Source organism: Salmo salar, chromosome ssa21 (genome assembly GCF_905237065.1).
Source record: "Salmo salar chromosome ssa21, Ssal_v3.1, whole genome shotgun sequence".
Taxonomy (NCBI): domain Eukaryota; kingdom Metazoa; phylum Chordata; class Actinopteri; order Salmoniformes; family Salmonidae; genus Salmo; species Salmo salar.
Window position 1 is genome coordinate 42,895,576 of NC_059462.1, and position 23,132 is coordinate 42,918,707.

Sequence of the window (23,132 nt, forward strand, 5' to 3'; positions counted from 1 at the left end):
AGCTCTGTTCTCCAATAAACACCTGGCCGTGTTCCAAATGGCACCCTGTATAGTGCACTACTTTAGATGAGATCCCTATGAGCCCTGGTAAAAAAAATAGTGCACTACATATGGAAAAGGGTGTCATTTGGGACAAAGTCCTGTTTTACAGCAGGGCTATCATACTTTTGGCTAATGCTGGCTCACATCAACACCATTATCCCAGAAACCCTAGACCCACTCCAATTTGCATACCGCCCAAACAGATCCACAGATGATGCAATCTCTATTGCACTCCACACTGCCCTTTCCCACCTGGACAAAAGGAACACCTATGTGAGAATGCTATTCATTGACTACAGCACAGCGTTCAACACCATAGTGCCCACGAAGCTCATCACTAAGCTAAGGATCCTGGGACTAAACACCTCCCTCTGCAACTGGATCCTGGACTTCCTGACGAGCCGCCCCCAGGTGGTGAGGGTAGGTAGCAACACATCTGCCACGCTGATCCTCAACACTGGAGCTCCCCAGGGGTGCGTGCTCAGTCCCCTCCTGTATTCCCTGTTCACCCACGACTGCATGGCCAGGCACGACTCCAACACCATCATTAAGTTTGCAGACGACACAACAGTGGTAGGCCTGATCACTGAAAATGATGAGACAGCCTATAGGGAGGAGGTCAGAGATCTGGCCGGGTTGTGTCAGAATAACAACCTCTGCCTCAACGTAACCAAGACTAAGGAGATGATTGTGGACTACAGGAAAAGGAGGACCGAGCATGCCCCCATTCTCATCGACAGGGCTGTAGTGGAGCGGGTTGAGAGCTTCAAGTTCCTTGGTGTCCACATCAACAACAAACTAGAATGGTCCAAACACACCAAGACAGTCATGAAGAGGACACGACAAAGCCTATTCCCCCTCAGGAAACTAAAAAGATTTGGCATGGGTCCTGAGATCCTCAAAAGTTTCTACAGCTGCAACATCGAGAGCATCTTGACCGGTTGCATCACTGCCTGGTGCGGCAATTGCTCGGCCTCCGACTGGAAGGCACTTCAGAGGGTAGTGTGTACGGCCCAGTACATCCCTGGGGCAAAGATGCCTGCCATCCAGGACCTCTACACCAGGCGGTGTCAGAGGAAGGCCCTAAAAATTGTCAAAGACCCCAGCCACCCCAGTCATAGACTGTTCTCTCTACTATTGCATGGCAAGCGGTACCGGAGTGCCAAGTCTAGGACAAAAAGGCTTCTCAACAGTTTTTACCCCCAAGCCATAAGACTCCTGAACAGGTAATCAAATGGCTACCTGGACTATTTGCATTGTGTGCCCCTCCCCCCAACCCCTCTTTTACGCTGCTGCTACTCTCTGTTTATCATATATGCATAGTCATTTTAACTATACATTCATGTACATACTACCTCAATTGGCCCGACCAACCAGTGCCCCCGCACATTGGCTAACCAGGCTATCTGCATTGTGTCCCACCCGCCCTCTTTTATGCTACTGCTACTCTCTGATCATCATATATAGTCACTTTAACCATATCTACATGTACATACTACCTCAATCAGCCTGACTAACTGGTGTCTGTATGTAGCCTTGTTACTCTTATTTTCAAATGTCCTTTTACTGTTGTTTTATTTCTTTACTTACCCACACAAACACACATACACACACATACACACACATACCTTTTTTCGCACTATTGGTTAGAGCCTGTAAGTAAGCATTTCACTGTAAGGTCTACACCTGTTGTATTCGGGGCACGTGACAAATAAACTTTGTTTTGATTTGCTGCTCTCTATGACAGCGATAAAAGATGGGTAAAGGGAGAGATATTTGAGGTGCTGCTATTTTCTCCTCCGCTCTTTCCTTCTTTTTCTTTCTTTCCTTCTCTCTCTCTTTATTTCCCTCTCTTTCTTTTTCTTTCTTTCCTTCTCTCTCTCTCTCTCTCTATTTCCCTCTCTTTCTCTCTTTTTCCACTTTATCTCTCTCTCTCTCTTGTGTGTACTGGGGAGGAGGGATTGGCAGAAAGCTGCTTACCATTGGGTATTAATATGATAGCACCATCCTGGCAAGAACCTGCCGCGCCACCACAACAACCTTCAGGCTCTGATCAGGCCCTACACCCAAACAAGGGCACTGCGCTCATCCACCTCTGGCCTGCTCGCCTCCCTACCTCTGAGGAAGCACAGTTCCCGCTCAGCCCAGTCAAAACTGTTCGCTGCTCTGGCACCCCAAAGGTGGAACAAGCTCCCTCACGACGCCAGGACAGCGGAGTCAATCACCACCTTCCGGAGACACCTGAAACCCCACCTCTTTAAGGAATACCTAGGATAGGATAAAGTAATCCTTCTAACCCCCCCCCCCCTTAAAAGACTTAGATGCACTATTGTAAAGTGGTTGTTCCACTGGATATCATGAGGTGAATCCACCAATTTGTAAGACGCTCTGGATAAGAGCGTCTGCTAAATGACTTAAATGTAAATGTTAAATGTAGAGAGAGGGGGAGAGTTGGAGAGAGAGGGGGAGAGTTGGGGAGATTTGGAGAGGGGGGATGAGTTGGAGAGGGGGGTGGGGGAGATGGGGGAGTTGGAGAGAGAAGGGGATAGTTGGAGAGGGGGGTTGTAGAGAGAGGGGGAGAGTTGGAGAGAGGGGGGAGTTGTAAAGAGAGGGGGAGAGTTGGAGAGAGAGGGGGAGCGTTGGAGAGAGAGGGGGAGAGTTGGAGAGAGGGGGAGAGTTGGAGAGAGAGGGGGAGAGTTGGGGAGATTTGGAGAGGGGGGATGAGTTGGAGAGGGGGGTGGGGAGATGGGGGAGTTGGAGAGAGAAGGGGATAGTTGGAGAGGGGGGGTTGTAGAGAGAGGGGGAGAGTTGGAGAGAGGGGGAGAGTTGTAGAGAGGGGGAGAGTTGTAGAGAGAGAGGGGGAGTTGGAGAGAGGGGGAGTTGTAGAGAGGGGGAGAGTTGGAGAGAGAGGGGGAGCGTTGGAGAGAGAGGGGGAGAGTTGGAGAGAGGGGGAGAGTTGATAGAGAGGGGGAGTTGGAGAGAGAGGGGGAGAGTTGGAGAGAGAGGGGGAGAGTTGTAGAGAGGGGGAGAGTTGTAGAGAGGGGGAGAGTTGGAGAGAGGGGGAGAGTTGTAGAGAGGGGGAGAGTTGGAGAGAGAGGGGGAGAGTTGTAGAGAGCGGGAGAGTTGGAGAGAGGGGGAGAGTTGGAGAGAGAGGGGGAGAGTTGGGGAGATTTGGAGAGGGGGATGAGTTGGAGAGGGGGGGTGGGGGAGATGGGGGAGTTGGAGAGAGAAGGGGATAGTTGGAGAGGGGGGTTGTAGAGAGAGGGGGAGAGTTGGAGAGAGGGGGAGTTGTAAAGAGAGGGGGAGAGTTGGAGAGAGAGGGGGAGCGTTGGAGAGAGAGGGGGAGAGTTGGAGAGAGGGGGAGAGTTGGAGAGAGAGGGGGAGTTGGAGAGAGAGGGGAGAGTTGGAGAGAGAGGGGGAGAGTTGTAGAGAGGGGGAGAGTTGGAGAGAGAGGGGGAGAGTTGGAGAGAGGGGGGAGTTGGAGAGAGAGGGGAGAGTTGGAGAGAGAGGGGGAGAGTTGGGGAGATTTGGAGAGGGGGGATGAGTTGGAGAGGGGGGTGGGGAGATGGGAGAGTTGTAGAGAGGGGGAGAGTTGGAGAGAGGGGGAGAGTTGTAGAGAGGGGGAGAGTTGGAGAGAGAGGGGAGAGTTGTAGAGAGCGGGAGAGTTGGAGAGAGGGGGGAGTTGGAGAGAGAGGGGGAGAGTTGGAGAGAGGGGGGGAGTTGGAGAGAGGGGGAGAGTTGTAGAGAGGGGGAGAGTTGGAGAGAGGGGGAGAGTTGTAGAGAAGGGGAGAGTTGGAGAGAGAGGGGGAGAGTTGTAGAGAGCGGGAGAGTTGGAGAGAGGGGGAGAGTTGGAGAGAGAGGGGGAGAGTTGGAGAGAGAGGGGGAGAGTTGGAGAGAGAGGGGGAGAGTTGGAGAGAGAGGGGGAGAGTTGGGGAGATTTGGAGAGGGGGGATGAGTTGGAGAGGGGGTGGGGAGATGGGAGAGTTGTAGAGAGGGGGAGAGTTGGAGAGAGGGGGGAGAGTTGTAGAGAGGGGGAGAGTTGGAGAGAGGGGGGAGAGTTGTAGAGAGCGGGAGAGTTGGAGAGAGGGGGAGAGTTGGAGAGAGAGGGGGAGAGTTGGAGAGAGAGGGGGAGTTGGAGAGAGAGGGGGAGAGTTGGAGAGAGAGGGGGAGATTTGGAGAGAGGGGGAGAGTTGTAGAGAGAGGGGGAGTTGGAGAGAGGGGGGAGTTGTAGAGAGAGGGGGAGTTGGAGAGAGGGGGAGAGTTGGAGAGAGGGGGAGAGTTGGAGAGAGAGGGGGAGTTGGAGAGAGAGGGGGAGAGTTGGAGAGAGAGGGGGAGATTTGGAGAGAGAGGGGGAGATTTGGAGAGAGGGGGAGAGTTGGAGAGAGAGAGGGGAGTTGGAGAGAGGGGGGGAGTTGTAGAGAGAGGGGGAGAGTTGGAGAGAGAGGGGAGCGTTGGAGAGAGAGGGGGAGAGTTGGAGAGAGGGGGAGAGTTGGAGAGAGAGGGGGAGTTGGAGAGAGAGGGGAGAGTTGGAGAGAGGGGGAGAGTTGGAGAGAGAGGGGGAGTTGGAGAGAGGGGGAGTTGTAGAGAGAGGGGGAGTTGGAGAGAGGGGGAGAGTTGGAGAGAGAGGGGAGATTTGGAGAGAGGGGGAGAGTTGGAGAGAGAGGGGGAGTTGGAGAGAGGGGGAGTTGTAGAGAGAGGGGGAGTTGAAGTTAGAGGGGGAGTTAGAGGGAGAGTTGTAGAGAGAGGGAGAGTTGGAGAGAGAGGGGGAGAGTTGTAGAGAAGGGGAGAGTTGGAGAGAGAGGGGGAGAGTTGTAGAGAGCGGGAGAGTTGGAGAGAGGGGGAGAGTTGGAGAGAGAGGGGGAGAGTTGGAGAGAGGGGGAGAGTTGGAGAGAGAGGGGGAGAGTTGGGGAGATTTGGAGAGGGGGGATGAGTTGGAGAGGGGGGGGGTGGGGGAGATGGGGGAGTTGGAGAGAGAAGGGGATAGTTGGAGAGGGGGGGTTGTAGAGAGAGGGGGAGAGTTGGAGAGAGGGGGAGTTGTAAAGAGAGGGGAGAGTTGGAGAGAGAGGGGGAGCGTTGGAGAGAGAGGGGGAGAGTTGGAGAGAGGGGGGAGAGTTGGAGAGAGAGGGGAGTTGGAGAGAGAGGGGGAGAGTTGGAGAGAGGGGGAGAGTTGTAGAGAAGGGGAGAGTTGGAGAGAGAGGGGGAGAGTTGTAGAGAGGGGGAGAGTTGGAGAGAGGGGGAGAGTTGGAGAGAGAGGGGGAGAGTTGTAGAGAGCGGGAGAGTTGGAGAGAGGGGGAGAGTTGGAGAGAGGGGGGGAGAGTTGGAGAGAGAGGGGGAGTTGGAGAGAGGGGGAGAGTTGGAGAGAGAGGGGGAGAGTTGGGGAGATTTGGAGAGGGGGGATGAGTTGGAGAGGGGGGGTGGGGAGATGGGAGAGTTGTAGAGAGGGGGAGAGTTGGAGAGAGGGGGAGAGTTGTAGAGAGGGGGGAGAGTTGGAGAGAGGGGGAGAGTTGGAGAGAGGGGGAGAGTTGGAGAGAGAGGGGGAGAGTTGTAGAGAGAGGGGGAGTTGGAGAGAGGGGGGAGTTGTAGAGAGAGTGGGAGAGTTGGAGAGAGGGGGAGAGTTGGAGAGAGAGGGGGAGAGTTGTAGAGAGCGGGAGAGTTGGAGAGAGGGGGAGAGTTGGAGAGAGGGGGAGAGTTGGAGAGAGAGGGGAGAGTTGTAGAGAGAGGGGGAGTTGGAGAGAGGGGGGGTTGTAGAGAGAGTGGGAGAGTTGGAGAGAGGGGGAGAGTTGTAGAGAGGGGGAGAGTTGGAGAGAGAGGGGGAGAGTTGTAGAGAGAGGGGGAGTTGGAGAGAGGGGGGGAGTTGGAGAGAGAGGGGGAGAGTTGGAGAGAGAGGGGGGAGATTTGGAGAGAGGGGGAGAGTTGTAGAGAGAGGGGGAGTTGGAGAGAGGGGGGAGTTGTAGAGAGAGGGGGAGTTGGAGAGAGGGGGAGAGTTGGAGAGAGGGGGAGAGTTGGAGAGAGAGGGGGAGTTGGAGAGAGAGGGGGAGAGTTGGAGAGAGAGGGGGAGATTTGGAGAGAGGGGGAGTTAGAGGGCGAGAGTTGTAGAGGGGGGAGAGTTGGAGAGAGAGGGGGAGTTAAAGGGGAGTTAGAGGGGGAGAGTTGGAGAGGGGGGAGAGTTGGAGAGGGGGGAGAGTTGGAGAGAAAGGGGGAGTTAAAGGGGAGTTAGAGGGGGAGAGGGCCCTTCTGGTGAACATGTTTAGCTCTCTCATAAACATCTCATTTGATAAGAGTTAACAGCAGGACTTTATAACCCCACCCTTTGTGCATGCACACACGCACGTACACAGGAAAACACACACACATATGCGGGCATGCATCTACACACACACACACACACGCACACGTGCAAACCACAAGCCACACACAACACAGGCTGGCTGCTTTGACACTTCCAGGGACCACACACTGACTCACAGACACACACATGGGACCCTAGGTCAGCCCTCTGACTAACACAGTCTGGGACCACACACACCACACACACGCAAGCATTCACGCACGCATGCACACACACACTAACAGAGACACACACACAAACTGAGCCTTCCGCGTGACAACAATAACACTGGAGCAGTGGCCTCACACCCACTATGTCCTGATCTCCTGTGTATGGTGTGCTGTGTATGGTGTGATGTGTATGGTGTGCTGTGTATGGTGTGATGTGTATGGTGTGCTGTGTATGGTGTGATGTGTATGGTGTGCTGTGTATGGCGTGCTGTGTATGGCGTGCTGTGTATGGCGTGCTGTGTATGGCGTGCTGTGTATGGCGTGCTGTGTATGGCGTGCTGTGTATGGCGTGCTGTGTATGGCGTGCTGTGTATGGCGTGCTGTGTATGGTGTGCTTTGTATGGTGTGCTGTGTATGGTGTGATGTGTATGGTGTGCTGTGTATGGTGTGCTGTGTATGGCGTGCTGTGTATGGTGTGCTGTGTATGGTGTGCTGTGTATGGCGTGCTGTGTATGGCGTGCTGTGTATGATGTGCTGTGTATGGTGTGCTGTGTATGGTGTGCTGTGTGCTGTGTATGGTGTGCTGTGTATGGCGTGCTGTGTATGGCGTGCTGTGTATGGCATGCTGTGTATGGCGTGTTGTGTATGGCGTGCTGTGTATGGTGTGCTGTGTATGGTGTGCTGTGTGCTGTGTATGGTGTGCTGTGTATGGTGTGCTGTGTATGGTGTGCTGTGTATGGTGTGCTGTGTATGGTGTGATGTGTATGGTGTGCTGTGTATGGTGTGATGTGTATGGTGTGCTGTGTATGGTGTGCTGTGTGCTGTGTATGGTGTGCTGTGTATGGTGTGCTGTGTGCTGTGCATGGTGTGCTGTGTATGGTGTGATGTGTATGGTGTGCTGTGTATGTTGTGCTGTGTTTGGTGTGCTGTGTTTGGTGTGCTGTGTATGGTGTGCTGTGTATGGCGTGCTGTGTATGGTGTGCTGTGTATGGTGTGCTGTGTATGGTGTGCTGTGTATGGTGTGCTGTGTGGACGGCTGTGACGGCCACTAGATAATTTACACAGTAACAGGCATGCCACATCAACAGGGCTGCTGCTTTGCACACACTACATGCCAAAGCCAACTCAACTCAGTCCCACCTCAGCCTAGATCACACCAGAATCACACCAGACTCACCAGAAGAGGAATGGCTGCGGCTCAGACACCATCAATCCCTCTAGGCTTTACAGTAACATATAGTTTAGCACTTATATGTCCAGTGTATTCATTTATATTATGCCATAATAACTATCCAAAGCGACTTACAGTCATGCGTGAATACATTTTATCGTATGGGTGTTCCCAGTGGGAATCGAACACACGATCGAAGACTAGAAGCTACCATTTGGAGCACTACATTGAAGTTGTTATTAGTATGCCCTTTATTTCCCAATAGACCATCCCCGCTGATATCTAATCTGCTGTTTCATAGCATAGGCACACCACTGATATGTGAACACAGATTGCTGGGTTCACACAGGAAAAATAGACAGAGAGAGGAGAGAACAGAGCAGGGGTAGGAGGGGAAGAGAAGTGAACAGGATATGCGGAGGGATGGAGGATGGAGGGATGGATGAAGGGGTGGAGGGATGGAGGGCGGGGTTGAGGATGGAGGTATGGAGAGAGGGAGGTGGGATCGAGGGATATGGCAAAAATGCAGCGGTGACAAGTCTCATTGACAAGTCTCATTTTTAGCATACTGCTTTTGATGCAATCTTGACACATTTGAGTATTTCATTACGCAGCTGAATTATTGACTCTTGTGTATAGCATTCCCCCAAAACAGCCACCTTCATTATCAAATTGGCTGTGATTATTTAAATAAATGTAGATAGGCCTACAGTATTGCTGGGGGGAGAAAGTTAAGTCGGGAATACTTTCGCTTAAGTCGCTCTGATTTCAAATATTCAAATTTGCGGATGATGCCCTTTGATGATGATGTGCATCTTAAGGCAGCACGTAGCCTAGCCCTAAAGAGCGTTGGGTCTGTGATCGAAAAGTCAAATCCCCGAGCCGAATATGTGAAAAATCTGTTGATATGCCCTTGAACATACCCTAATTGTTCCTGTAAGTAGCTCTGGATAAGAGCATCTGCTAAATTACTGAAAATGAAGAAATAAATGTCAGTTGGCATCGGGGTCAAAGACAGTTGAAAAACATTTCCTGAAGTAATACAAATCATAGTTTTGAATTCACATAACTCTCAGGCGAAATTCAAGAAATGGTATGAGAAAAGGCACGGTGAAAAGTCGGATTTCCATAATTTAAAAAAATCTATTACTTCGGTTATGACACGCGCTTGTGCGCGCTTTAAAGTCAGTTCCTTCCAGTGCCGAGAAAATGTGAGCTCTGTGCCAACATCTCAACATATACGCAAACTTTAAGCGAGATCTGGTGTGAATTAAAAAAAGGCTCAATTTTAAGAGCTGACACAAATTCATGTCTCTTTCGGCTTGGCACATAACTTTGTTGGACTGCTCTGTTTACTCAAACATACAAGAGACACGTTTAATGTAAAAGAGAAAATGGTCGTTGATGACAATTGTAATAAAAGAATGGTTCCATCCCACTGACTGGTGGCAACAATAAAACTAATATGACTGATGTCTCTCTCTCTACTATACTAGAATTGGCCTAGACGTTTTTGCCAGTGCTACTCCCCAAAGTGACATTTACTTGAGACCTACTGGTTGTGGGCCAGGACGAGCAGTCAGTCTCCGTGTAACTGGATACTTCATCGTGGGTGCTGATCACTGTGTTTGGTCTGTTGATAATCTACGTATTTAGACCCTACTTGAGAATTTGGGGGCTAATAAGAATAGCTTTTAGTGCCATTTAAAACTATTGCCACAACTATTGCTTTTGACTTAATGATGTGAGCGACTGTTTTCCATTTAGTCTGAAACGCAGCGTTACTTCAACCCCTGATCGCACGTTGCCCGTATTGATTGCAAGAGGAAACGTAGACCTTATTATTGTATTGGCAACATTTGCGTTTTAAGGTTGCTTCCTGACTTACTTGCCTGTTTGGTTGCCCGTGGCCTCCTATTGACGATGTCTCACAGAAGAAAAAAACGAGCGTAATTGGTATGTGCATGAGAGAGATTTGTAGGCCGAGGGAGAGGCCTGTTAAGGATCGGATCAGACGACCCCCTCTGTGAAAATGAGAGACAGACTAGCTTACCTCCACTGTCACTGATGCCGTGTGGGATTCATAACTTTGTTACATAAAGCTCATTACCAGTCTATACGTCCATGCTCTTCTCATTAGTATTGGAGGTATAGCTGTTGAATTCGGTGAAAGTATGCCATGCCTAATACAGGATGAGATCGAAGTAGCTATGTGGAATATTATACAGGTAATAAAACATATATGCCCATACCATTACGTGCCTATTAGCCACTAATCAATCCATACATGATAAGATTTAAATCTAACAAATAGTGTGCATGCATTTGTATTAACGCTAGAGTTTTAGGAACGAGCTATACAGTTAGACAAATGACGAAATGTTCTATTGTGAACTGGAAACTGTTCAGGCTTCCGTAGCTGCTTCGCAGTCTAACTAGGGTCAGAAGAGCAAATTAGAAATGTGAAAATTATTCAGCCACCTTTTGAGGAATGGCAGATCAATAGAAAGTGTTTGTTTGTTATTCATTAGCCTACCAACGCGTTTTGGCATATAGCTTTTAATTAGGATGGTTAGAAGACACATGATCGTATTATTATAAGCCTAAAATATGATATTAATTAATTAGAATACATTTAATTATATTTAATATAGGTTTAAAATAATATAGGCTAATGTCCAACAAATGACAACAAAACTAATTCGCTACATATTGACTACATAATTTGATGAATTAATTAGTTAATATGTATCTTTTCATTAACACCATGAGTGGAAATTCACGTCATTCTAAATTAAAAACGTGTCTGTTAATTTATAACTTCAAAAAGTAATGGCTCAGTCATTCAGTCATTAAAAAGTTCAACAAGAGAGCTCTAAGAAAATGCTAATCATGTCGCAGTTTCACAAAGTAGGCTACATGATGTGATTTTCCTAAGACAGTTAAGTCCAAATCTTCAATAAGGTTACATATTAGTCAAAGTAAAAGACAACCTAAATAAGCACACACACACACACACACACACACACACACACACACACACACACACACACACACACACACACACACACACACACACACACACACACACACACACACACACACACACACACACACACACAAATATAAAGAAATATGTTCCATTTTGGGACAAACACACGTTCGCGAGAGCAGCGCATGTCTCCTAACCTAGTCCTTAGTGAATTGATAAATTATTCACTCTAACGATTATCTTTTCTGGGGCAAAAAGATTCACCATATGAGTCACCATAAACACTATAAAACCTAATCTCAAAAGTAGGCCTAAAATTTTACTCAGGCTGATATTCAAAACACAAAATACTCTGGATACGCTAAAAAAGCACGTGCAACCCGGCCTATGCAGGAGCGTAAATGAATGATTTGTAATTTGAAAGCGTTTACTCGATGGAGACAAGACAATATGGAAGATGAACCTTTGTGTGTGGCATTACAGGGCTAACTCTACTCTAAATGAGGTGTTTCTATTGATGCATTCTCAGGAACACTGAATAGCCTAGGTTTTAAAGTAAATTAAATTCCAACGAGGGGCAACACAGAGAGAAAATTGAATTTGTGTTATACATAATCTATTTTTGATAGATAAATATCACACCTTATAACAACCATGGAGTTATCAAAATAACTGTTTTCACTTTGACAATGAAGAAGTATGCCGTTTCACCAGCTGAAAATGAGCACAATCCTACATGTAAAAAGTAGTCAAACATTAAAAAAGAAGATATCATGGCCAGGTCGCAGTTGCAAATGAGAACTTGTTCTCAACTAGCCTACCTGGTTAAATAAAGGTGAAATAAACATTTACAAAATTAAAAAAGACTGCATGCATAGCTAGAAGTGTATTCTTCGTTTTCCCCTAGTCTACTATAGGGACCTTCGTTTTCCCCTAGTCTACTATAGGGACATTCGTTTTCCCCTAGTCTACTATAGGGACATTCGTTTTCCCCTAGTCTACTATAGGGACATTCGTTTTCCCCTAGTCTACTATAGGGACATTCGTTTTCCCCTAGTCTACTATAGCGACATTCGTCTGACCTTTCTTATGCACGAGTCACATCAATCAGATGAAACAGAATGATAGGCTACATACAGTATGTCGGCATATGTGAAATCATTATTATAGAAATTGCTTGATAATCATGAATTGTTATAGTTAGTAATCATATTATTATTTATCAGTCGGCTATAGGCTAACATAATAATTGTCATCATATTATTACATTGGACTATTAATATAATAGGTTACTAATAATAATAATAATAATAATAATAATATCATTAATATTAATAATAATAATCGTTTAGTCTGGTGATGAAATATGTGACCAATAGATTGGTGTATGGATTTAGTCGCCGAGAAACTCACCGTAAACAACTTTTGTAGAATTGCAGATATGCTATAGATATCGTTTATAGGCCTATTAATAATTCCATGAACATTTTAAACCAATAGTTTAGCCTATCGAACATTTTAACAATCTGATAACAAACCCCAGATTGTCTTTTTACACCTGAGCGCAACACGTGATTTCTCTTTCTCATAATGATTGCATTACTGCAAAACACAGCTGCTGCTCATGTCTGGTCCGAAAATATATACAGCATTATGGCTTATTACAATTCATGTGAAATAGATGGAAACGGTGAGGTTTGTCACTATGGAACACCTCTGACTTGTACTCACTGCTTATGGCGTGTCTGTACCTCTGCTGGCCGTTGAGGAGGCTCTGTCCATTGATTAAAAGTATTGAATCCAGGGTTGGGCTGCGTCGGATCAACGACGGGCGGAAATCGACTAGGGTCGGTGCGCTGGACACAACTTCGTTCTCGGAGCGCTGGATGTGAGCGAGTCCGAGAGAAAGGGGAGGATTGGTGACAAGGGTAGACAATGTTGGCTTATTGTCTGTGTGAGAGAGGTGTATGCCTCAGCGAGAGAGAGAGAGAGAGAGAGAGAGAGAGAGAGAGAGAGAGAGAGAGAGAGAGAGAGAGAGAGAGAGAGAGAGAGAGAGAGAGTGTCTCTTTCGCACTAGACCAGTGCATGTAGGAGGCTTGCTTGAGCGCTAAATCCTGCTGGATCTCGAGCCGCTGCGTCTCGCCGCGCAGAGAACCTTGTCAATCCGCACAGCTGGAGTCGTTTGATCGCACGTCGTTTCAGTCGTCACGGGTTAGAGAAGGCACAAATCTGCCATTCTTTGAACTCGTGGCTGCTTCACCAGTGGGAACAAGAAAAACACAAAACGCATCATAACCAGGAAAATTGTAACAACAGGCAAAACAACCAAGTTCCTCAAACAAAAGAAAAACGGACCGAAATCACAGTGTCTGCGACACAGATAATGTCTGAACTGAAGAAACTTGATATCCGCCAAACGGTTAGAGTTTCGCGGAGAGCAATCTGATTGTGTCACGTTCAATCAGTCCGGTGTGAACCGGCCCGCTAACTGACAGGCTGGTTCGTGAAAGAGGGAGGCGAGAGGCAGAGAGGCGTGGAGAGAGACGGAAGCGAGCGCAGGGGAGAGGGGAGGAGGCATCAAAAGTCATTTGGCCTATTCATTCCTTGGTGTCTTGCTTAAATCCAACTAATATAAAAGTCATAATATTTTGCACTTATTAGGCTTTTTCCTTTTAAACATCAGATTTGGCGAGACTGTTCGTCATTGCCATTCACATATATTTGATACAATGTGTGCCTGTGTCAGATACAAATGATGTCATTACTGATAATAAACAACAATGAATAGCAAGCCTATCATCAGAGTAGATTGGTAGGCAGATGATATAGAAAAGGGTGAGGTTTAAGTCCATGCTCAACAACGATATCAGTAGTCTAATAAACGTGGACTAAATAGGCGTCCCTGCCTCTGCCCGTCTGTTTTATTAGATGTCTTGTGTAAATACAACACGAGTGCACTGTCAGGTGAAAGCAGTTAATAATAAACCACATTCTTGATAGACAGACAGATGTCACTGGCTTTTAATACATAATGAGGCCAAATAGTTTTGTGTGGCCCTCTCGTTTATGTCCTAAAGTCAGGACGACCTCGGCGCTCTATGTAGCACAAAAACGAGAGAGCCACACAAAACAATCTGTCCTAGATATTTGATAAGCTCTGTTTTATTTTTTGTTGCAGGCTCTGATATATTTAAGGTCACTTTCAATAGCACACGGTGTGATGGTGATGAAAAACGTATATGCCACTTCATGGTTGGCAGCCTGGCACTGTTGAAGGGTTAACTTCGCTGTCTGCCTTTACTTTCTGTCTCATTGCCCACCTTGGCACACACTGACTGAATCAACGTTGTTTTAACGTCATTTCAATGAAATGACGTTAAATCAACGTAGAATAGACCTTGAATTGACATCTGTATCCAGTGGGTCAAGACTCAAATTCTTCAGATTAAATTGGATATTAGATGTATTTTAAAGAATACTATAATGTGTTGGCCATATGAGCGTGCATGCACAACAAACAAACCAACAAATATATATCGTTTTGCTGTTAATTAACACAGTCAAAGCTTTGGACCATTTGTAAAATATTTGATGACAGGGAAATGCTCATTTACCTGCAACCGACCCAAAAACCTCGGAAAGACAGTGTGATACATCACATTGATGGGCATCAGTACATGTGAGGACCGGCCACACGACGCTACTCATGCCTTCGAGACGCACAGTTTAGCCTCCTGAATAACTGACGCAACAAGCAGGAGAGGGTCCCGGGCCTCCACGTGCGTGCCTGCGCGCGGGTCATATAGAGAGAGGGTGGGCAATATGTAGGAGATACAGTGGCGCATGCAACAATATTTAATGCACGTCTCAAACGATACTTTTGGTCATTCTATTCCTGTTTGCGGTGTTTTGTTAGGCATGACATAGCCTAACAATTGCCATTTGCTTTAAGGAATCCACGGAACAGTCTCTGGAGATGATAAATGTTGTAAAAACGCTTGGATCACATTTGTTTTTTTATGTGGAGGCCCATTGGTAGCAAACATCACGATGTCCAATCTCAGACAAAACCGATCAAATAATCGTCTCGAGAATGTCGAGAATGAACGCAGGACTGAAATAACTTGATTTAAAGTGCCAGAGAGGGCACCTTGGAATCGTGTCGTTTTTCGGTCACAGTGTTAACAACGCTCTTGGCCAAGTCAAATTGTTAACGACACCCTTTGTCAAAAACTCTCCATAAGTCACATCAATAAAACTCTATACATGTTTCAATGTAATATATACCAGTATAGGCTAGAGGTGAGTGTGGCCGCAGAACCTTACCTGGTTTGGAACACCGTAATGAAGGTTCAATAACAGCTCGAAAAGGTCGACCATTGGCGGGTTGGAACCGTTCTGCTGATCGCTGTGTTCTGGGTGCAGAATACACGAGATGTGCGCAGGGGTGCGTGTGGCGGAACGCCTGCCAATGCGCGTAGCTCATTCGTCAATAATATTAAATATGATAATGATGATGATGTAGCAGTGCGTGTGCGAGAGACCAGCGTCTGGTCTGTGCATAAAGATTTCTCAAATCGATTCTTGGAACGAACAACATTTTGTTGGCCAGACAATACCTTATAATTGATTTGTAAAAGTATTATTAACCAATTAATCAACATATGTCTTTGGGGGAGGGATACATATGCGGCAGGTAGCCTAGAGGTTAGAGCGTTGCACTAGTAACCGAAAGGTTGCAAGGTTGAATCACTGAGCTGACAAGGTAAAAATCTGTCGTTCTGCCCCTGAACAAGGTAGTTAACCCACTGTTCCTAGGCCGTCATTGTAAATAAGAGTTTGTTCTTTACTGACTTGCCTAGTTAAATAAAGGGAAGAAAAAAATATGCCATGCTATTGAAACGTGTGTGCGTGCAATAACGAGTTGGGCGCTGCACATTTTTGCTTTGGCATTATACATACATTATACATACATTATACATGCATTATACATGCATTATACATACATAGTCTTCACAATCCATGCGTTGCATCACAACAAAAATAATCATGAAACATGTGAGCAACTTCTTCGGTGGTTTAATACTGGTAGGCCTACGGCACTGAAAAGCAAGCAACGCACAAGTTGAAAAAAATCCAACGCCTATGACACACTGCACGCAGTACCACACATCACTGTCTGACAGATGAGTCGCAGCAATGTGGAGTACCGGAAGGCATAGGCCTAAACTACACAACCGGTGAACACAACCGGTGTGCACGAAGCGTAAGTGGTAAAGGGGTGGTATAATTAAAATATCTAACACGTGCGTAAAATGGCTGGTTCATTTTCTAAAGTGATCTTTAAAATATATTTTTTTCTCAATGAGAACATTTTGGGTCGTGAAATGCCCAACCTCAGTTTATATAAAGAACCGGTGGTGTTTTAAAGATGGCCCTAAAGCTAGACTGTGGCCGACGTGACCTCGGCAAATATGTAATTTGTTAGACCAATGGTTTTAACTTAACCTAAAAATGTCCCCTTTTCAAATCGAAAATTATAGGTAGTCTTCATTTATACGTGAAACCGAGACATGTAAATGGACGTGTTTGTGGCTCCTGGCAGAATTTCCTTGGCTCGACGTGACACTTTTACAAAGCGATCTGTGTGGATTTTGTCACAATGATAAACATTATTTATGCGCCACTAAGCTAGAGACACGTCATTTAACATGTCTATAAGAACAGGCGATCAAAACGCCAATGTCCTTACGAGTGAAATAAATAAGTATTATCGAAAATACTTGGAATGAAGTTCAAATTTAAGGGGAATAAAATGTGATTTAAGTATAGATCTGTTATCTATTATCCGCAAATATCATTATTGATAGCCTACTATTCTTATAAATATATTGCTATTTTTGTCTGACACTGAATATGTCTTATTATTTACACTACATATTTAAATATTACAAAAAAAGTATTAGGCTGCCTATTAAATGATAACCGTCGTATTAGTTTAATTGCTATACGCAAAGCGCTTGTCATGCAACCTGGCTACTGGATGTAGCCTATTACAAAGCTGCTTGCACGCATTCATTTCAACGCTTCACCTAAAGGCAGATGAAATGAAATAGACGCATTTTTTTTTATCCTGTGGTATTTTTCAAGGAAATGTTTTAATAACTTCATGTGCATTTCACCTCCTCGTGTAAAGCAGCCATTCCTCGGGTCCTTTTAAATAATTGAACACTGCTTAGTGACTCCTTTGCATCTCTCCTGCACTTACTCCACTTCACGCTCTCTGTTTTCCATTTGTTGGGAAACTGGTTATCTAAAATAATAAGTCTGTTCAAAGGCAGTAGCGGCAGTGAGTCTTGCGCATGAGCTCAAACATGCGTGAAACTTCAGAATGCCGTGAAACAATGAAAAATGGATCTCCACAATAGCCCCAATAGAAAGCAACCCGAAAGAAGCCTTTACATGATTTAAATCATGGAATATCCCTAAAGCTTTAGTAAAACCTAATTATGAAGCAGTTAGAACAATTCAACACAGTATCCCCAGGTAAGTTGAAACAGGTCTCTCTAGATCGGGGGGCGGACGACGAGATAAACAGACCCACAAAATGCGTCTATTTCATTTCATTGGGATGCGAGGGGAGCGGGATTTCTGATGGAAGGTCTAAATTCAACGAATGACCGGGCTCCAACGAGCCTCTTGTACTGGCTGACGGAGACTGAGTAGGCTAGTCACTGGATGATGATACAGCATCTAGATTCTAAGCCCCTCGGAGCCCACTGCGTCACTACAGCCCCAAAATAAGAATAACAGTCTTTTATTTACTTCCCATCGAAGCCCATGCTGTGATTTGATAGGAAATCATCCGGTGATTTGACGCAGACCTCCGGCACAAAGCAAACTTAAATTCAAGAAGTCAGCAGAATAACTTAAAGAAAAATGCATCTGGAATATGTCAGCCTGATGCCGAATTAATACCACCGTTATGACTGTGTTGTGTGTGTAGCTTTGGGCAATTGGTGAAACCTCTATGCTACAGGACAACAACACAGGGGAATGAAAAAGTGTAACCAAAATGTCAATTTAAAATCATTTCAGAGACTACTTTCAAATAGCCAGGGGTTCCCAAACGGTTTTACTCGCCCCCCCTGCCAGCATTGGGGAACATCCGGCACCACGTGCATTCAACTATTACAACTTTCAAGAGTAAGTTTAAAGCCAGACTGAGTTCCTTTAAAAAAAAAAATATATATATATATATATATATATATAATTTATTTGTTTTTTGGGAACCACTGGCCTAGACTACCGGTTCATCTGGTTTTCATTGGTCTCATTTGCTCAGTATATATTGACAGCGTGACAAAACGATATAATAAAACCTGCCACTTTATGTAGAAATAGCACCACTTTGTGGAGGTCTACGGAATAGCAACATAATGTTCTCGAAATAAAATATAAAAAATATAGAAATAATTTTTGCATAGAATATATGATATTCCCTATTCCCAAACGAAAACTTCATATTGACATTTCTTTGGAGGTGGAGGAATAAATAGGACTGCTGTTTCTGTCTAACATACAAACTAATAAAATACTACTTTTTTTGTTGTGATATTTAGCCTATCAATTATTAGGCATATATAATACATGTATTTACTATATATATATAGTAAATACATGTATTATATGTGACTAAACCTATATACACAGTACCAGTCAAATGTTTGGACACACCTACTAATTCAAGGGTTTTTCTTTATTTTTCACAATTTTCTACAGTGTAGAATAATAGTGAAGACATCACAACTATGAAATAACACATATGGAATCATGTAGTAACCAAAAAGTGTTAAACAAATCAAAATATATTTTAGATTTGAGATTCTTCAAAGTAGACACCCTTTGCCTTGATGACAGCTTTGCACATTCTTGGCATTCTCTAAATCAGCTTCACCTGGAATGCTTTTCCAACAGTCTTGAAGGAGTTCCCACATATGCTGAGCACTTGTTGGCTGCTTTTCCTTCACTCTGCGGTCCAATTCATCCCAAACCATCTCAATTGGGTTGAGGTTGGGTGATTGTGGAGGCCAGGTCATCTGATGCAGCACTCCGTCACTCTCCTTCTTGGTCAAATTGCACTTACACAGCCTGGAGGTATGTTTTCAGTCATTGTCCTGTTGAAAAACAAATGATAGTCCCACTAAGCGCAAACCAGATGGGATGGCGTATTGCTGCAGAATGCTGTAGTAGCCATGCTGGTTAAGTGTGCCTTGAATTCTAAATAAATCACAGACAGTGTCCCCAGCAAAGCACCCCCACACCATCACACCTCCTAGTCCATGCTTCACGGTGGGAACCACAATGTGGAGATCATCCGTTCACCTACTCTGCGTCTCACAAAGACACAGCGGTTGAAACCAAAGATCTCAAATTTAGACTCATCAGACTAACGGACAGATTTCCACCGGTCTAATGTCCATTGCTCGTGTCTCTTGGCCCAAGCAAGTCTCCTCTTCTTATTGGTGTCCTTTAGTAGTGGTTTCTTTGCAGCAATACAACCATGACGGCCTGATTCACACAGTCTCCTCTGAACAGTTGATGTAGAGATGTGTCTGTTACTTGAACTCTGTGAAGCATGTAATCTGCTTCAATCTGAGGCTGGTAACTCTAATGAACGTATCCTCTGCAGCAGAGGTAACTCTGGGTCTTCCTTTCCTGTTGTGGTCCTCATGAGAGCCAGTTTCATCATACCGCTTGATGGTTTTTGCGACTGCACTTGAAGAAACTTAACAAGTTTTGACTGGTACTGTATGTATGCAGGTTACTTCAAACAGTTATAACCAATAAACGATGGCAAAATCTGTCTTACAGTGCATTTGGAAAGTATTCAGATCCCTTGACGTTTTTCACATTTTGTTACATTACAGCCTTATTCTAAAATGTATTAAATCGTTTTTTTCCCCATCATCAATCTACACACAATACCCCATAATTACAAAGCAAAAAAAATAGTTTTTAGAAATGTTTGCAAATGTATAAAACACAAACAACTGAAATATGACATTTACATAAGTATTCAGACTCTTTGCTTGGAGACTCGAAATTGAGCTCAGGTGCATCCTCTTTCCATTGATCATCCTTGAGATGTTTCTACAACTTGATTGGAGTCCACCCTGTGGGAAATTCAATTGATTGGACATGATTTGGAAAGGCACACACCTGTCTATATAAGGTCCCACAGTTGAAATTGCATGTCAGAGCAAAAACCAAGCCATGAGGTCAAAGGAATTGTCCGTAGAGCTCCGAGACAGGATTGTGTCAAGGCACAGTTCTGGGGAAGCGTATGTAACCGATGTGAAATGGCTAGTTAGTTAGCGGTGGTGCGCGCTAATAGCATTTCAATCAGTGACGTCACTCGCTCTGAGACTTGAAGTAGGGTTTCCCCTTGCGTTGCAAGGGCCGCGGCTTTTGTGGCACGATGGGTAACGATGCTTCGTGGGGTGTCAGTTGTTGATGTGTGCAAGGGTCCCTGGTTCGAGCCCAGGTTGGGGCGAAGAGAGGGACGGAACCTACACTGTTACATTGGTGCTGTGACCCGGATCATTGGTTGCTGCGGAAAAGGAGGAGGTCAAAAGGGGGGTGAGTGTAACCGATGTGAAATGGCTAGTTAGTTAGCGGTGGTGCGCGCTAATAGCATTTCAATCAGTGACGTCACTCGCTCTGAGACTTGAAGTAGGGTTTCCCCTTGCGTTGCAAGGGCCGCGGCTTTTGTGGCGCGATGGGTAACGATGCTTCGTGGGGTGTCAGTTGTTGATGTGTGCAAGGGTCCCTGGTTCGAGCCCGGGTTGGGGCGAAGAGAGGGACAGAACCTACACTGTTACACGTACCAAAACATTTCTGCAGCATTGAAGGTCCCCAAGAACACAGTGGCCTCCATCATTCTTAAATGGAAGAAGTTTGGAACCACCAAGACTCTTCCTAAAACTGTCCGCCCGGCCAAACTGAGCAATCGGGGGAGAAGGACCTTGGTCAGGGAGGTGACCAAGAACCCAATGGTCACTCTGACAGAGCTCCAGAGTTCCTCTGTGGAGATGGGAGAACCTTCCAGAAGGACAACCATCTCTGCAGCACTCCACCAATCAGGCCTTTATGGTAGAGTGGCCAGACTGAAGCCACTCCTCAGTAAAAGGCACATGACAGCCCGCTTGGAGTTTGCCAAAAGGCACCTAAAGGACTCAGACCATGAGAAATAAGATTCTCTGGTCTGATGAAACAAAGATTGAACTCTTTGACCTGAATGCCAAGCGTCACGTCTGGAGGAAACCTGGCACCATCCCTACGGTGAAGCATGGTGGTGGCACTATCATGCTGTGGGGATGTTTTTCAGCGGCAGGGACTGGGAGAATAGTCAGGATCGAGGGAAAGATGAACGGAGCAAAGTACAGAGATCCTTGATGAAAACCTGCTCTAGAGCACTCAGGACCTCAGACTGGGGCGAAGGTTGACCTTTCAACATGACAACGACCCTAAGCACACAGTCAAGACAACGCAAGAGTGGCTTTTGGACAAGTCTCTGAATGTCATTGAGTGGCCCAGCCAGAGACCGGACTTGAACCTGATCGAACATCTTTGGAGAGACCTGAAATTAGCTGCAGCGACGCTCCCCATCCAACCTGTCCGAGCTTGAGAGGATCTGCAGAGAAGAATGGGAGAAACTCCCCAAATACAGGTGTGCCAAGCTTGTAACGTCATACCCAAGAAGACTCAAGGCTGTAATCGCTGCGAAAGGTGCTTCAACAAAGTACTGAGTAAAGGGTCTGAATACTTATGTAAATGTGATATTTCCGTTTTTTATTTTTAATACATTTGCAAAAATATCTAAAACTTGTTTTTGCTTTGTCATTATGGGGTATTGTGTGTAGATTGATGAGGGGGGAAAAACTATTTAATCCATTTTAGAATAAGGCTGTAATGTAACAAAATGTGGATAAGTCAAGGGTTGTGAACCTATAGTTATTTGGGTTTTTCGAACTTTAACGATAAATAATGTAATGGTTCACTGGCCAAAGTATAAGCCATGGTGTGGCCAGAGAACTGTGCCCGAAGCCACAGGCCAAGGACCTCTGTGAAACCTTTACTGGCGAATTCAATTCGTCGGGAGTGCCACGGCAGCACCGCTCCATGCTGTCACAAACACCAACGTGGTAATTTACTATAAGCTGCATCTGTGACCAGACATTCCTTTAACATTGTGGAATTTGAAGGAGTATATTCTCAGTGCTAAGACGTGATACGGAGAGCAAAGGCAAATAGGCTAGTAAAAAAAGCAATAGCCTAATAATTATAATAATTGAATTAACGTATAGATAATAACATCAACCACAACTAAATGATATAGAAATATTAAAGTAATAATAATAGTAACAATAATTGTAATAAAATAATTCCTAGAAAAATAGTCTTAATTTAATTCACGTAAAATGGCTCAGTATTCAGTAAAAGGTCTAAGCAATGTAAACCTTCGCTTTAACGAAAATGTAACTGCTCAATGAACCATGGCTTAAATCACCTATAATTAGAGAGGAAGGAGACTAACGCGAAATGAATGACTGACGTTAAAACAGAAAACACACAATTAAACAAAATCTAACAAAAATAAATAGCCTACATATTTTGGAGAACACGGATTTCTTTCACCAGATTCGTCACCTACGTCAATTCATCTTAATTAATGTAGATATATAAGGACATGTCATGGCTACGATTCAAGTTGGGAGTGGGAACGCACACATCTTTACAGTATCACTTGTGGTCACACAAGCCACACTGGCCTCTATATTTGCACAACATAGTCCTTTTGGTGGCTTGTCGACAGAAATGATCAATTCATAAACATTGTATTCAAATCCATTGCCAATCTTGTTCAACACCGATTATAGCCCATCTAACACCATCCACAAAAATAAATATTGTAGACCAGTAGTAGCCTATGTAGTCTTCACCCGAAGAATATTAGGATACCTTTCGATCTTAAACTACCAAAATATAAAGGCCACTGCTCGACAATATCAAACAACTCAAACTATTTTTTTGTGGTTGCCGGTTGACGTACGAGTGAACCTTACAGTGCACCTGAATGTTCTGGTTCAAGTGATCCGCGAGGTTCTGAGAGTGAATTTGAGGCGCGTCTAATGGCTTGTTTTTAAAGGATGTATCTCGTTGCCGGTTAGGATTAATGTGTCTTTTAATCGACATTTTAAGAGACGGAGCGGCAGTTGGAGCGCACCTCAGCCCCAGTCTAAATTGCTTCCATACAGAGGTCATGACTCAGAGTCCATTATTACCCCGAATCATTTTTTTTCGCTAAGCGCTGCTGTCAGTAGGATTACATGAGCTACTCGTGACTGTATAGGCCTACTAATACTA

General features: G+C 45.3%; 1 protein-coding gene across 1 annotated transcript in view; it reads right to left on the bottom strand.

Annotated features, from left to right (window-relative positions):
• The window catches only part of LOC106582371 (DNA-binding protein SATB2), a 103,700-nt gene extending 89,959 nt beyond the window's left edge, over nt 1-13,741 (bottom strand). Inside the window, exon 1 of the mRNA XM_045704812.1 lies at nt 12,435-13,741. The gene's annotated coding sequence lies outside the window, so the exon portion shown is untranslated. The remainder of the gene's footprint in view (nt 1-12,434) is intronic.
• Nucleotides 13,742-23,132: the final 9,391 nt, after the last annotated feature.